The following is a 16,076-nucleotide window of genomic DNA, read 5'->3' as shown; positions in this document are numbered from 1 at the left end:
AATCTCAGCGTTTGGCCTTTGGTTCTGCTGCGGCACTGCTTTGCTCAGTGTTTGGTTAGCAGCTGTAGGTTTGCTGGGAGCAGGAGAGAGGAGAAGTTGGGAGTCTTTATGACTTTTCACTACCTTCTCCCACTAGCAACACTGATGATAGCTGGTTAACCCACTGAGGTCAGCTCAGGCTGTGCTCCTCCCCTGGTCTTTGCGGTATACGCTACGCGGTCCCACAATATTCTTCATACGCTCTCTGCTTCTTCCCCTCATCACACACAACTGTTGATGTTACTGTTGACCACCTTTGCAGAAAGGCTGAGGAACGAGCATGTGCTCACTGGGGACATCCTTATGCTTCACTAAATGCACATCCCATGCAGAAAGCAGACATTAGTGTGTTGCAGAAGAGCAATTTTTGTCTAGCAGTAAGGTTTATTCTAAAAAGCTTTGGAAAATTCTCAGTGGATTATTTTTCTTATACAGCAATATACTCCTGGGATCTAGCTAGTTCTGCAATTACTTCACACCGTTTCCTCCTGGAAAAAAAAATAAATAAATGGATTAGTGTAATATAGCTATGGTAAGACAAGTTGATTTCATTCTTGTGCTGTTTAAGTGATTGGAAGTGTCAGATTTTTCTGACTTTAATCCTTTTTGATTAATTTCCCTTTTTTATCCTTAAAGTAATATCTTTCTCTGCTATAAAACCGTTCCACAATAACCTAGAATATTTAGGGGCACTTTTCTGCTCTCAGTTATAAAACTGTAAATCCACAGTAATGCTACAGAGTTTCAAGGCTTTGCTTTCAATTTACACTGGAGTAAGTGACAACAAGAAGGAGTTCTGGCTCTTACAGTAAAAGTAAAGGAAAAATAAAAAAAAAAGCTGTCCTTGAAATCTTATATAATAGTAAAACCACAATCCCAGGGTAGCAGCAAATTATGCTGCCAGCCCTGCAGGTTTAGCCACAGATAGGAGTATGTGACTAGGTCCTCACAGTGTGAAGGTCTTGCTTAGAAGGAAGTTCTCTCCAGACTGTAAGCAACTTATTGAAGGAATTAATATTTTTCCTTTTTCCTGCAGGCCGATTTCTTGTGAACTCAAAATTTCTCTATTTAATACATTTACTGCTGTACCAAAGTGATTGCATGATCCGCTAGTTCTGCATAGAAAGATGTAACAGGCAAATGCACTCCTTATTATAATATGTATCCTTTTTTGTGTTCTTGCAATTCTGAGACTTTGGAAGGTGTCATTTATGTTAAAATTATTGTCTAGATTCCCCACAGGGGAACAGTCTTCTCCCAAGGTTTTGGTATAGGTGAGAGAAGACTTTGGTGTTTGACTTGAGCAAGTATAAACCTCCTGGTGCAACGATTGTAAGTCTTTTCACACGTACCCCCTTTGACAAAGTAAGCCATACACCAACGAATGTAAACATGCTGGTTTCAGTGGATGAATATTCCCATTAGAAAAATTTCCTTCTTTGCTTATGACTTTTGGAAGTCTCTGGACTTGCGTTTAAATGGATTTAGATACCATATTGCCCTTTAAGTTAGGGAGGTTGAGTGATAGTAATGTCAAGAAACATTAAGTTTCTTTGCTTTAAATTTGTAAGTTCAGTAGTCTGGATCCACAAATAACCTCAATTTCCAGGGCTGTGAGACCAGTTCATCATCTTTATGGACCTTAAATTTAGCCAAAACAATAAAAGCCAGTTCCATGAGGAAGCTCATTTGCTGCCAAGTGATAGTAGTCTTTAATTCCCTTCTAGAAGCTGACAGAGATACTCCTAGGAGAACAGAATTGAAAAGCGACATGTAACAGCCTCCCATTTCACCCCTCACTTTCAGTATTACCTGCAGAATGTTTAAATAACTTTATTTGAATTTTTAAACCTATCATTAGTCCACATCTTTAGGCATCTTCCGATATTCCTCTTCACTGTTCTCCCCGCCAACCTGTCGTTTTGATTAAATAGGTTAGGAAGGATGCTGCAGTGAAGATGATCCCATGGAACCAACCATACGAAATGGGTTCTTTTTTTCATGTGTGTGTTGAAATTGCAGTTTTCTGTTGAATCTCGCTGTTGGCATAAAAGCTTTGTCAAAAACATTCATGTTAATTCAAATTCTTCTTGCTGCAGGAGCATGATGCAGAACAGGGCCTCCTTTTTTCTCTTAGTTTCAAATGCTCCTTAAACAGAAAGCTTAGCAGTTTAGATATCAGTAGCAGTTTTTCCTGCAAATGGATTTCATTATCAGGTCCCGAAGCTTTTATTTCACCTGGTGTTCCATCGAGGCCTTCAGCAAAATGTTCTAGCTAGAGCCCAGTCTGGTGACTTTTAAACGCACGTAGATATGTGTGAAGTTTATGAGACACCACTAAGACAACTAGAAAGAAGGCTGATAGCGACAGTCAGCTTCTCTTCAGACTTGGGTAATAAGTAGATTGGAGTGAATTTTCATTAGAGATAATGCAGTTGTAAAGAATAAGTCAGCTATAAAACTAGCTATAATCAGTTCTTGGAACACCACCACCCAGGTCTGGGAGAGCTGACTTTCACCCTACTGCAGAAAACGATCAACATTCAATTAGTCAAGTGGTTGGATTAGTTGATTAAGAAACATCCAGGTACTAAATATGTATGAGATTCCTAAATCAACATACACAGCTCAGTAGATGAATTTTTTCACGAAATCACTTGTCCAGCAAGTTTGTAAGGCTTACAGTTAATGAACATTCACTCATATATCCATTTATTAATGAAATCTCCAGTTCCTTTTCTTGGCCCTTAAGTAGGAGACAGCTGTTGATGACCAGCCAGTCATTCTGTCATAATAAACAGCATGTGATTTTTTTTTTTCCTTTCTTGTCTCCATCATGTTTCAATACAAGCATTTTAATCTGTGAAGTTTTTACAGTCTCTTTTTCAGTAGAGCTGTGTCTAAAATGGAACTCAAGTTTCAGATAATGTCTTGAATGTTATCCAAGATGTTGTTTTCATAGTTACATGTGGCTTTCTTTAAAATCAAAGGTGTCCTGGATATGTGGAATGAAGATATTTCTGTCATAGTTTATGCCTTCTAGGTGATTTGTGTAGTTTATCAGTAGCTGGGGGTGTCAGAACTCTTCCTGACAATGTAGATTAAGGGAAGACTATCTACCCAGCTCAGCTTTTTGGGCCACAAACACCTAGAGCTTTCAGATACTTGAGTCTAACCACATTCAGTCCTGATGTGCATGAGGTGGCAGAAAAGTGGGCTGCATAGCTACGGCTTATAGAAATACACGCACAGCAAGCGATGGGAGTGGGATGCTGCCCATTCATTCACCTTTCCTTCTTCTCACCTTCCCGGCTCCTCTCTCACCCAAAAGGTTTGCACTCAGGACAAAAGCAGCTAAGTCGTCTGAAACCTCCTGGCGTCAGGAAACATGTTGCAGTCCGGGGTAAGCTCTAAGAAGCCTAATTGTGCCAGCCTTTTGAAAAAGTTGTTCTTGAGGATCATTTGTCTAGTGTTGAATGAACAATCTGTCTGGTGCTTACCAAGGCGCTTCTTTGTGGTGCGCTTTTTTCATCTATAAAATGGGATTCATTATATCTGCCATATACCAGAGTTAGAAGGGTTTTAATTGTTCTACTGCACTGCAAAAACGTGAACTAATGCCTAAGTGTAAGATCTGTTACTATGTCATGGTAAGCCCTTACTTCTGCTTCCGTCGTACAGGTTCTGACTGTATCTCAATGAATTAAACCCTCTGGTCCTCCTTGCAGTCATCTAATCTAGCTGGGGCTTTATACTAACAGAATCAATCACTGGGGTTTTGGGGGATAACAATATATAATATTAGATTACGATCAACATCAAATTTTAACACAGATTAATATCAAATTATAAAATCTGAAATTAGCAGCAGCATTTGGATAAGATCCTGATACAGCTGTCTGGGACGTTTTTTCAATAAAGCTAAGTATATTAACAAGGGAAATATTAAACTCCCCATAAAAGGAAGCTGAATTACTATAGCATTACATTTTGTATAAACAAATATTACAGCGAGAGTACTTGAAGTTAATTCAGAAACAGTAGGGAACCTCATTAATGTTATATAATGCAGATAAGTATGTCTGACTTCGCAGAAAACGTCTTTTCTTTTGGGTGCATTTATGAGAATGTTAGTGATGTTTCAGTTTTTAGTTGCAAATATTCATTATCATTATTAGCTTCCATGAAATTATTAGTATTCTGTTGGTTCCCATTTTGTTGTCTTGTTCATTAAAGTTCGAACACCTGTAACACACTCGTCACGCAGAACTGCCCTTGGTACACCTGAGTGGCAAGCCGACAGATTTAAGTCCTGACTGCAATGCGAGAAAACCCCAGAGGAGGGGAAAAAAGCAGTCCCATGTTAGCAGTGGTAACAGATACAAGTCCAGTGAGATTCCAGTGATTTTGAGATTTGCCAAAGCAGCCTATTTGACAAGAGTGTCATTTGACAGAGAGGTTTGTCAAGGAGGGAGTAGGTTTTTCATTGAAAAAGTGACAGAAACAAATTGTCAGTCTTTTAAGTTGTTGGGTTTTGCCATCTTATATATAGGAGAAACTTAACAAAGTCAGAATGTCTTGTTTTGACATTTCTAAAATGGTGTTCCATTGCTTATTTGAAACATTTTTTCCACTATGTACCAACCTTATTATGTCATCATAATAATAACAACAATAATAATAATGTGCTATGTGTATATATATATAGATATAAGAAATAGTTACATAATAAACAAACACAACCAATGAAAACTGAAACCTGGAAGCACAGTATCGTTTGGGGAGAAACAAAATCTCGGGTTATGTTGTATGTTTTCATTTATTCTGAAGGAATATTCTGAATTAAGGTAGCGATAGCTACTCACAGGATTAGTAGATTAATTAGCTTCTTTTGAAAAAGAACTAGATTATGGTCCACATGACTTATTACAGTAGCAGCTTTGATTAAAAAGCTGATGGTTTACTGAATTAGTTAAGGGTGATCAAGTTCTTTTCAGTAAGATTCATCAAGATAATTCCACCACGTAGTCTGGTACAGCTTGGTATTCTTTGTAAAAAATACTTACAAGTTTCCAACTGGAGTCACATATCTGTGTCCCCTTTAATGTTTGATGAGTGAATGGTATTTGTCATCATTCTTCAAAAATTTTTGTCATGCTGAGGAGAGCTTTGATGAGTTGCAGTAGAGCCTCTGTCCACAAACCCCGAAAGCACTGAAGGTCTTCTGCAACCGTATGAGAAAATCAGGGGACCCATCCCTGAATTGATGAAGGCATAAATAACAGCTCCCCTGTTATTTGCTTTACTTTATAGTAGATTCAATTCTTTTCTGAACTGGTTTTTATTTTTAGATTGAGAAAACACCAAGTTAATGTTAGATATAAAAAGAGAAAGAGAATTTCTATAGATTACTTGCTTTATTGTATACTAGGCAGCGACTGCAATGTAAGATCTCACAGCCAGTTAGTCCCTTGTATGTTTTACTAAAATGTTTTTCTGAAATTTATAGTAGGAAAAGCAGAACCCAGGAAACAATTTTGGCTCCTTTTTCCTGCTAGAGGGGATGTCAGCTGCACTACAGAAAGAAGTAAATAGTTAGAGTAGCCACGGGGAGAAAAACATCTCTAAAGTACACTCAGGAGTTTAACTTTGGCACATGAGGGTAAGAGGAGCGTGCGACAGGGCATTTGGAACAATGGAAAATTAAAAGGGAAGCCTTTGACAAGTAGAATTAGAATTTGCTGTGGAAATGCCCTGCATAATGGAAGCATACAGGCAAAAGAAAAGATTAAATAAACCCAGTGGAAATGTTTTGTTGGTTTTGTTGAATTGTGTCTGACTGTAACTTGGAATCAGAGTTTTTCTTCTCTAACCTCTTGACCTGGGTAGTTACAATGTCTGAAAGTCCTGAATGACTATTTAAATTAATGAACTTGAAAGTGTTCCTGAGGAAAGAAATCAACTGTGGCATTTTTGTTTGCTTTAAGAAAAAAAGCTCTTCACCAATTTTGGTAGAAATAGGTGAACAAACATTAAAAAGTGTCAACTTCACTTATCTTAGCAATTTCAGATTCAGTATTTCAAAAAACAACGTTTAGATGATAAATGCTTATTCCAAAAGTCACATGGAGTGAATGGAACCTTCCCCCCCCCACTCGCTCTGTCAGATAACTGTGATTTGTGGCATTTGTTTCAGCTATAAAATTCATAAAGATGTGCAGCTCAGATATTTATCTCTGAACGCAGCTACTTAGTCAAAAAGATCAACTAAGCAAAAAGACTCAGAACAGAAAGAGTTAGAGACCTTCTAGTATTCAGCTTCCTGAAATCTTTGAATTACGGATCATTCCTTCATCAGGACTGGCATTGTGCTGCCTCCTGTTTATCCTCTTATGGTATTTTAAGTTATCTCAGCATCTAATGAAAAGAGGAAATTTGATTTAGAGATGAATATGAGGCACAGTGCCAAATATGAGCAGTATCACAGTTCGCTCGCTCTCTCCAGAGATGGAAAATTAAACCAGTTTGGCCCATTGAGCAGAGCCCAGAGGGAGGAGAGCAGGTGTTGCAGGAGCTGAGAAACCGTCTGGAATAAAGGAGAGCTCCATGAGATCGATACGATGCAGTAGAATCCCCGAGGGCTTGTGCCCTGCGCGTTCGAATTTTATGAAGTTGTTCTGTGGTCATGAAAAAAAAAAAAAATGAAATATTTGTGCTTGTTCCAGAGCAGTATTCAAATGGTGTCGAGGAGCTCAGGCAAGTGATTATACATTTTAAAAATATGTGCATTTGGGGATGACCCTGTATAGTTTCAGTTTGCATATTTATCCACCCATTCCGTGTTGTCCAGGCATGACCGGGTAACAACAGAACTTCTCAAGCAGCTCATACAAATCAGTTTTCTGTTTTAAATGTATTCCATGCTATTCTGCGGGGTACAGAATGTACCATTCGTTTCTACAAGGGAATTCATTTGCTTCTCTAGGCATTTGCGAAGCAGAATGCCATCACGAGAGGATGAATGGGGATGAAGCCGTACAGGATTTTAGCCCAGCCAAGGGCCCGGTGCTGACGGCACACTGGTGCTGGTGCGCTCAGAGATACCACTTCATCCAGACCATGATTCATCTAACAACTAATTAGCATGAAAAAAATAACAATAAAAACAACTGAAAATAAAGCATACGTCTCAGAGGCAGATTTCGGTTGTGGACTTCCAGTGTGTTAGTGATAAAATGAAGTTATCTTCAGGGAATTGGGATGCTGATGGAGAGGAAAATGTGTGATCATTTGTAAGGCAGCAGCCTTCTCAAGACTTATATAATGGTCTCGTTATTCCCCTGGAGCAGAATTAATGTGTCCTATCAAACACAAATCAGTGCCTGCCTTTTACAGACATTTTTGTGATTCTCCCATGCAATCATAACTTGAAGTGTAAGTTGAATTTCTCAGGACATAGAGCTCAGTTACTCTGGAAATCAGAGGTATTTCTAAAAAAAAAGCCAACATGAATCTATAGGAAAAAAAAGTCAAAACTCACATAGAATGTATGTGCTTAGAAAAGATTTATTTGATAGGCCTTCATTTATTTGTATTATGATGTAAACAGTATATTACAGTGTGAAATAGAACTATATGAAATTTAGTTATTTTTGTTATCCATTATTTGTAAGTGAATTAATTTTATTATACATTGAAACATATTTTGTGTTGAGTATTGTTGAAATCTTGTTTCTGCAGAACATTCCTATTTCAGAGAAATTAAACTCCCATTGCTACTTTTTAATTAGGTTTAATTGCAAAGCCCTCTTGGTGTAGTTTTTTTGTAGCTCTCAGAGAAATGGTGTTCCACTCCATGACTGCAACAGCTAGATGTCATCACAAAATAAGCAAGTCTAATGAAAAAAACGAGGATCAAATGCAGTGGAAATTAATAGATTTCGCATCTGCCTCTCGTCGTGCCTAATGCAGAGAAAGAAAAGAAATGCACTTCTTTAGGACTAAGATTGGAAACCGTTGCGTCAAATGCAGCCCATGGGCGAGCCTGCTCAGGAGTTACCTGCACGACCGGGTGGCTTCAAATGCAGAGGCATGGGTTATTTGAAAGACGGATGCATGTGTGGGGTCAAAACCAGCTGGGATGTTGTACATACAACAAGAAGTAGGGCAGAAGGTGATCAGCAGCCAAGAAGCGCTGATGCTATGGCCTGTGGAAGTAGCAGAGAGCTTTTAGAATGGAGCGCTGGCTGAGAAAGGAGTTAACAATTTTAGGCAAGGAAATTATCATTTGTAGTTTGATTAATTTTGTTTTTCAAGAAAATAAGGCTATTTGTTTGGTTGTTGGGTTTTTTTTTTTAAATAAGGCTTTCACGGAAGGTGTACGTTGGCTGTCCTCCTCGTAACAGAGAGAAACCAGCGATAACTCTGATTTCGGCAATTAAGTCTCACAGCTTATTAAAATATGATGATTTTACGGTGTCTGTCACTGTAATGCGTGAATCCTTCACAGTCTATCATACTTTTTCATGTCATATTTTTGAAGTAGGCAAGAATGGTAATATTACCTGTGCAGAAGTGAGGTTCAGTTACCCTATCTGTAAGTCTGAAGCTTCCTCAGGAGAGAACCCAGCTTTCAGGGGACACAGTCCAATGCCTCAAATACAACATCCCCCTTCCTTCCCATGCCAGCTTTTCCACACCAGACTATTGCTGTTTTGAAGAAGGGAAAAAACAACACACCACCTGTGGAAAAGAAATTGAAGATGTGTTATTTTTTATTGACTGCTCTTTCGGTTTGTAAAGCATTTTTAAGCTGCTCTCCATTGCCATTTCATCCCATTAGTGCCACTTGAGTTATATTACTATGCTATACCATATGCACTGTCAATAAACAAATCAAGAAAATATGCCTAAGTTTGGGAGCTGAGTGAAGGGACATGGTGATTTTACTTATTATACCTCCTCTTATTCAAGCGTCTTTGTTTGCTAGCTGCCCTGCGTATTTTCTTTCATTCTCTGGTGAATATGAGCAGAATTTACGTTTGCTGCTGATACAGCTGTGTTGGCAAGATCCGTCTGGGGCCAATTTTGTGGTGTTTTCATGAGTGTACTCTCCAGACCACACGCATCCCTGGTGTAAGTGTATAGTTTGTAGTTGGCTTTAACATGCCGGTTTGAGTTTGGTGGAAAATATGCATAACTAAAAAATGCAGGACTGGGAATATTTTGGACTCTATTTTCAAAAAAATCTGCTCTGATTCAAATACTAGTATAATTGGTCATTGTTCCAGTTGGGACAGTTTACATATATTAAATGTGTACGGAACCTCTTGGCAGGACTGAAATCTGTGTTTGAATTGGAAAAAGATCAGTCTGCTTTAAAGAATGTTATGTTAATTAGGAATATACTGCAAATAGCTGTTATCTATGTGGGTAATCTCTGGAGGCAAATTATTCCAGCCCCATGGCATTGTGTAAACATTTGTGAGGGGATGGGATTCCATAAGCCAAGAAACAATTTTATCCCTTACTGCATTGTTAGTTATGATTGTTTCTCTTAGTAAAACCTTTTCTTGAGTCTTTTATGTTATTCTACCTCTCTCGGTCCCTTTTTCTTTCTCTTTGCCTCCCACCTCCTATCCCTTTCTCCTTTTCATCTGAATAGTACTTGTATGGCATTGAACACCATCATTTCCCAGGTAATGGCACGTTATTGCTGTGTTTCAGCATCGACAGCAGTAGGGATTAGAAAACAGTTTTAGGATCTTCCTCTTCACGTTCTGTTAATGCGGCGGCTCCCACTGTGCTCAGAGCCAGATTTTGCACACGCGGGGAAAGGTGCCCCTTTATGAAGCTGATCCGAATCCCTGGCAGGCAGTACAGCTCCAGGCAGACCTTTCCAATATTCCCCTGCCCTTGCAGAAGAACTACACCTGCTTGCCTGCCATAGGGCTCTCTGCATGAGTGGAGGACAAGGGCAGGGGTGGCTCTCGCTGGGTATAATGCGAGTGATTTGCTGTATCCGCTTTCTGTCGTGATTGGGCAGCTGTCATTGCCTTGCTGGCACAGAGTCATGTTTTCTATATCCCCAGAAATCTCTGTAAAAAAGATTGATGTGTCATTTCACTCAAGGTTTGTAATACGCCACTCTCCAGACATCTGTTTTCATAACTACACTCAGAAATAGCTTCTGCGAAGACATTTAATGAAATTCAGTGAGCTTTTTTAAAAATGACAACAAACACAAGCCACAACCCTCGGCTATTTGTGAAATACATCGTAGCTAAGTGAGTTTGATATGACAGTCATGCCAATAATACAACACAGAGCTATAGTAGATAAGGAGACAGAAGAGGTTGGGGATGATATGTTGGGATGGGTCCTTGAACTCCCCTCTTAAGCAGTCAAGGATATATGTGTCATTTCCAGGCTTCTAGACGTTGTCATTTGCAGGAGTGTGCAGAGGTTAAAGGGCTATAGCTGCAGTAGTAGCAGCCAGGCCAATGTTGTAAGTTGTAATAATTAATACATTTTTATAGGCTTTGATTCTGCAAAGTACTGCGTATCTCCTTGGGGGTGCAAAGTGCCCTTCACTCCCACTGGCGCTGGTAAGAGTTGAGACTTATTTAGCCCTCCTCTGCTCCCTTCACAAGAGCCCTCAGAGCTCTTCTGTTGCTGCTCTCAGTCAAAGCATATTGTTGAGGCTTTTTATGTTCACCAGTGTGATCAAACCCAGGTGTCTGCTGGCGTTACAGAATAGGTTTCAAGCACTGCCTCTGTTTTTGCAAGTGCCAATTACTATAGCATTCCTTTGTTGTAGGCGTTTCTTCTTGTTCCTGAGATGGCGTTAATCCACCTACTCCAATGTCATTAATTAAAAAGGGAGACTTAATCAATTAAAGTAATTGAGACCATCATTGCGTCATCTTTGAAGAGGGCAAAGCCTGTGTCCTTTGCTGTATGTACTTGGGTGGTATGGTACTGTCAAACATCACATTCTTCTAGAGCTGGTTCGTCACATCACATGAGAGAGACCTTGTCCCAGTGTGGAGCAAGAACATTCAGGATGGTTTTGGAGGGGGACAAATACGTAACTCCTTCTACCTCAGAAAGGCTTGGGGAGCAAAAGATGGTGTAAGTCACCCAAAGAAGAGGTTACCGTGTGCTGTGCATGTGCGAGTAATTTTTGTCTGAAATTTCTCAGTGCTTTTAATCTTTACACTTAAGTTTCGTAAGTGAACAAAGAAGTGTCATCTCGGGCACCAATTATTGCAGAATTTTTCACTACTATTTGAAGAAGCTGTGCTAGCTGTGTGTCAAGAAATTTAACCCTGCTTCATTTCTGTATGATTGTTGGCAGCTTTGGGCCCTTGTAATGCTTTAACACTGCAGAATTGCTGTCATCGCTTCTCTTACCAAGAAACCAATTTCAGAAGAGAGTTACTCATGCGTCCAGCTAATTGATGGTACTTGCCATGTGTGGTGGATGAAGAGTCATCACTTGCACCTACAGTACAGGGAAGCAAGAGATCAAGTGGTGATGACAGATATGAAATAGTTTAGGGCCATGAGACCGTTACCTAATTCCTAGATTTTAATAGGAGGTTCTTTTCCTCCTTTATACTGGAATTTACATCAGGTACCAGCCTTTCAGGTGTACTGTGGATTTACAAAACCAAAGCCCTCATCCGGAGCCTCTGGCATAATCTGTGCACAGGTGTGTAAGCAGCCGGGGGGGGCAGCAAGTGGCGTTTTAAGATTCTGGTTAGACAACTGTCCTGCCTCATGCGTATGTCCAAATGGAGGCTGAAGCACTGACTCATTTCTAATTCTCTCTGGCTCATTTCTCATTCTTCCCAGCATCTCAGAAACATGTGAAACAAATCCTGTTTGCTCTTCTGTTGCAGTAAAATTGGAGAAATGATCTTCCAGCTAGACACATCAGTTACAAAAACTTTTAGCTCTCTCCTTCATCTCTCTAAGGCAGAGTGGGAGTTGAGGGGGAGAGAGCTTGTGGTCAACAACCTGATAAGACTCCAGAGAGCAAACCAGGCAGCTACCCAACCACGATAGGTTCATATTATCATACATTATTTGTAGCTGTGAGAACTCATTCAGTTGCCAAGAGCCTACACAGGCTTTGTATTTACATGTGAGTTTTGCTGAGTATTGGGGGATTCTGTTTAAAGCTCCCAAGTTGTTTTTTTTTTTTCATTTTCTATTGAGTATGTGGTGGCTTTGTTTAGCAAATGCTTTGCAAGAGAAGGGTTAAAATAGTGCTGCATGTATTTGTCCACTCCCTTTCTACCAGGGGTTACAATCATTTTTTTTAATTTGCCATTTTTAACTATCTTGATTTATATATGTGTGTGTGTGTGTATATATGTATAAATTAATTATTCTTTAAGGGTTTGGGAATAAAATGGACAAATTACTAGGAAGGAAATAGCTTTTTCTCATGTCACCAACAGGATAACCCAGAAGCAGCAATTAAAAAAAAAAAAAAAACCAAAAAATATCATAGCAGTATCCTATATTAAAGATGCTGGCAGCTTAGGGGGAGGGGGTTATTTATTTTGAGGTTTGTTTTTTGGCATGATATACTGATTAGCAAACTCCATGCTAATTCATGTTATTGAGCTCTACTTTGTCTCAAATACTACATTAGCTAAAGCATCTTTCTTTTAACTGTGTATCTGATTTTTAGCATGTCTAGGTCTTCACACTGAGATTCTGTTACTCTTGGTTTTTTACTTGAGAAATATTGAATATATCTTGTAAACCACTAAGGGCAAACAAGTAATACAATAAACTGGTTTTGACCATGATCTGCAGTAGGCACTGATGTTATCAAGTTTCAGTTATGTTTAGATAAACTAAAGTTAAGGCATACCTTATTCACGTTTAAAATACATCACAAGCATTGCCCAGGCATTCAAGTCATTGAACTGTTCACATTAACTGTATTTATTCCTTTTATAAATTTTACTCAGAGGCTAGATAGTAGCAGTATTGTACTTTAATGAGCATATGTATGTTGCAGTGCTTTTCAGAGAGATTTAGTTCAGTGATTATGTTTCCTTGATCTGCCAATCTGCACATCAAAAGAAGCCATCTTATTTAAATACTCTGTCTACCAATATTAACTTCACTGAATAGGTGAACCTCCCTCCAACATGTCAGCATGTTTTAAAACTATTTGGAGATTATATTTAAGCCACTGTAACACTACTTGTGTCTAAAGGTACATCAGCATCTGTTGTAGCACAACATCCACAGATGAAAGGCAGAGAAGATAAAAGGCAAAGAGAATGTTATTAATTAACTGTGGATAACTAATGGGCCCCACTTCCAGCCCAGTCTCTGGAAAATAACTGGCATGCAGAGCAGGCTACAGATGGATTGACTACAGCACGCATATGGCTGCAAATAACCAATGCACATGTCTTGGGTTTTCACTTGGTGGATGCCTGGCTGGTGAGAACGGAATGACTCACAGTCGTGACATAGAAACATAAAGGGATCCTGGTGCACCGGCGCATCTATGGTAACAACTCAGTTTTAGGCCCAGGTGGGAGGCAGCAGTTGCTGGCCTTAGCTGAGCATTGCAAGAGATAGGGGTTCTTTTCCCATTTCATTTATGTTTGATGCCTGAGTGGATGGTTGACCTCTTACTGGGGTCTCCAGTTGTTCTTACAAATAATTATAAGCCCAGTGACACCTATTACTTGTTATTTTTGTATTGTTTTACTGTCTCTGCAAGGTTCAGTTTCACCCTTTGAGTAAGTCAGCCACCTGGCACAGCTTATTTGGTTTTTATGTCAGCAGAGGTCTATCACGTATCTGGCTGGAAAAAACCACCCAGGAAAATAGGAATTTCTTTTCTAAATGACACCAACTAGTCCAATGTCCCTTTTCTCACAGTGGCTTGAGGCAGATGCATCAGAAAAAAAAAAGTCCGCTAAAATTGTGCAATAAGCAAATAGGCAGGAATTTGCTATGTATACACATCAGTGTCCTTTGAAGGCCACCTCAAAGGCACCTTCAGGATCAGAGAAATGCCCTGCAGCTGCAGACAGCAGGGCCAGCAGGAGTGTACACCGAAAACAAGACCTCCAGTAGCCAACGCACATATAGATTCTTAATATACCAGTAGGTGGTTTGGGATGCCAGCAGGCAGCATGTGTAGAGCAAGCAAGTGAACCAGAAAGCAAGCCATGCACAGCTACTGTCACAGGCATCCATCACAGCTGCCTAGATCTCCCATTAGGTCCTCTCCTGATCTTTCACGGATACAGGCATAAGCCTTGAAATACTTAAGCTGTAAAATCCTTTGTGTGATTAATTATGGTAGCTCTAGGTATTTTTGCTGCCTGCATAAATGTCCAATCCTCTGGGGGCCTCGTTAAGTTATTAGCTTCATTGCTTTCCTGTGGCAGTGATTCTGCAGTTCTGTTCAGGTCAGCATGAAAATTACTCGTTTTGCACTTTTGCCTGTTGATTTCCATACAGCAACCAAAGTCTTGAATTCTGAGAAACCGAGCAAAGTCTTACCGTTTTCCTGATCTTGGAGCTTGTGTTTATGTGCACAAATGTCATTTCTGAAGAAGACCGTCTTGCACGCATGGAACTATAAGTGGTCTGATATTTCTTTAGTCCTGGAAAGCTTGTTCGAACATCCCAGGAGAAAATTCCACTTGCTGTACCAGTAAGACTCACCTATGCTTTTGCATTGAGAGCAAGAATTGTTGATGCCAGCCTTAATCCTAAACCTTTCTTATGAAAGCCAATACACAGGGTAATGCAAAAATCTGTTGCGTTGACAGTGCCCTGTCATGCTGAGAAAGCTCTCAGCAGTGTTTGTTTACCACCTTCTTCAACAGAAGAAACAGCAAATGGGGCCTATTTTTTTTTCAGTGGCAACAGAGATGCTGCTTTAATGTCATCTGTCTTTTCCTGTGCCTGACTGGCTCTTCAGAGCCGGCCGTGCTGTCAGACCGCGGGGATCCCGTGTTCGGGCAGGTGGTGCGCCGCTGACAGAGGAATAGCTTCAATAGCAGGAGAGGTGGCAACATGCCCGCCTATTTCAGTTCTGTTTGAGGTTACTAAGCCTGATATTAAAGGCTACAGAGAATGAGCGGCTTTGATGAACCATCGCTTTCATGATTTCTTCATGTTTGTTACGAGACTGTCTTGGCAAAGACACCAAGGCTTTTGGGTACAGAATCAAAAAGAGGATCTAAAGGACAGATTTTCAGCTGTGTTATCTGTTCACATACACCCCTGAATCAAGGCTTAACACTCTGACGTGTGGTAGCTACTGTCCGGCACCCTTCACACCTGCATGCTTTTGCACTGCCTCATAGGAAATGTCAACAGTTGGGTGCTTAAATATTTCAGAGCCATTATTGCCAGAGTCCTGAGCATCACAGCAAGCTCCAGTGGTTTAACATTTGGGCATTTATCCTGCCGTATTTTATCCATCCAAGAACCTGCTGTTACATAAAATGTAATTTGAAGTATGGTACTTCATTAGATGATTTTACAGTACTACAGCCACCCAAAAGCTTTGATGTAGAAGATAATTAGTAAGAAATTATGAGGAGATAAAGCATGGGTGGGCAGACAAGGCTAATGAGTCACAGTCAGCAGAAAGTGTGAACTGAAGTAGTTTGCTGACATTAATATCCCAAGCATATTCCCATCGTGTTTCTTCCCCAGGTATGAAAGGAAGACGCTGAGAAAGATGCATTCTCAGAGCCAGAAGTCGATTCTAGGCTTCCTGTGTGGTCTTCCAGCAGTTAGCGGTATCATTGGTGAATCACGGTGCCTTGGTTTCTGAAAATCTCAGGTCCTAAAAATCAGATTGATTCCAAAATAAGCAATGGTTTAAATGGTTGTTTTTCTTCATAGTCTGAAAGATTCAAAACTTGTTTGTTTAAGGGTAGTAGTGTCCATGTTAGGATGGTGAGCTTCATTGCAGTGCTGAATTGAGCCTGTTCTCAGACTTGTGGCAGACTGTTTGTGATTGTGCTGGG

At 39.9% G+C, this 16,076-nt stretch overlaps 1 protein-coding gene across 1 annotated transcript in view; it reads left to right on the top strand.

Annotated features, from left to right (window-relative positions):
* The window catches only part of SPOCK1 (SPARC (osteonectin), cwcv and kazal like domains proteoglycan 1), a 336,826-nt gene that overhangs the window by 154,793 nt on the left and 165,957 nt on the right, over nucleotides 1-16,076 (top strand). The gene's annotated exons all lie outside the window — the stretch shown is intronic.

The sequence above is a fragment of the Phalacrocorax aristotelis genome, chromosome 8 (assembly GCF_949628215.1).
Source record: "Phalacrocorax aristotelis chromosome 8, bGulAri2.1, whole genome shotgun sequence".
Classification (NCBI taxonomy): Eukaryota; Metazoa; Chordata; class Aves; order Suliformes; family Phalacrocoracidae; genus Phalacrocorax; species Phalacrocorax aristotelis.
This window is presented reverse-complemented; position numbering and strand designations above follow the sequence as displayed.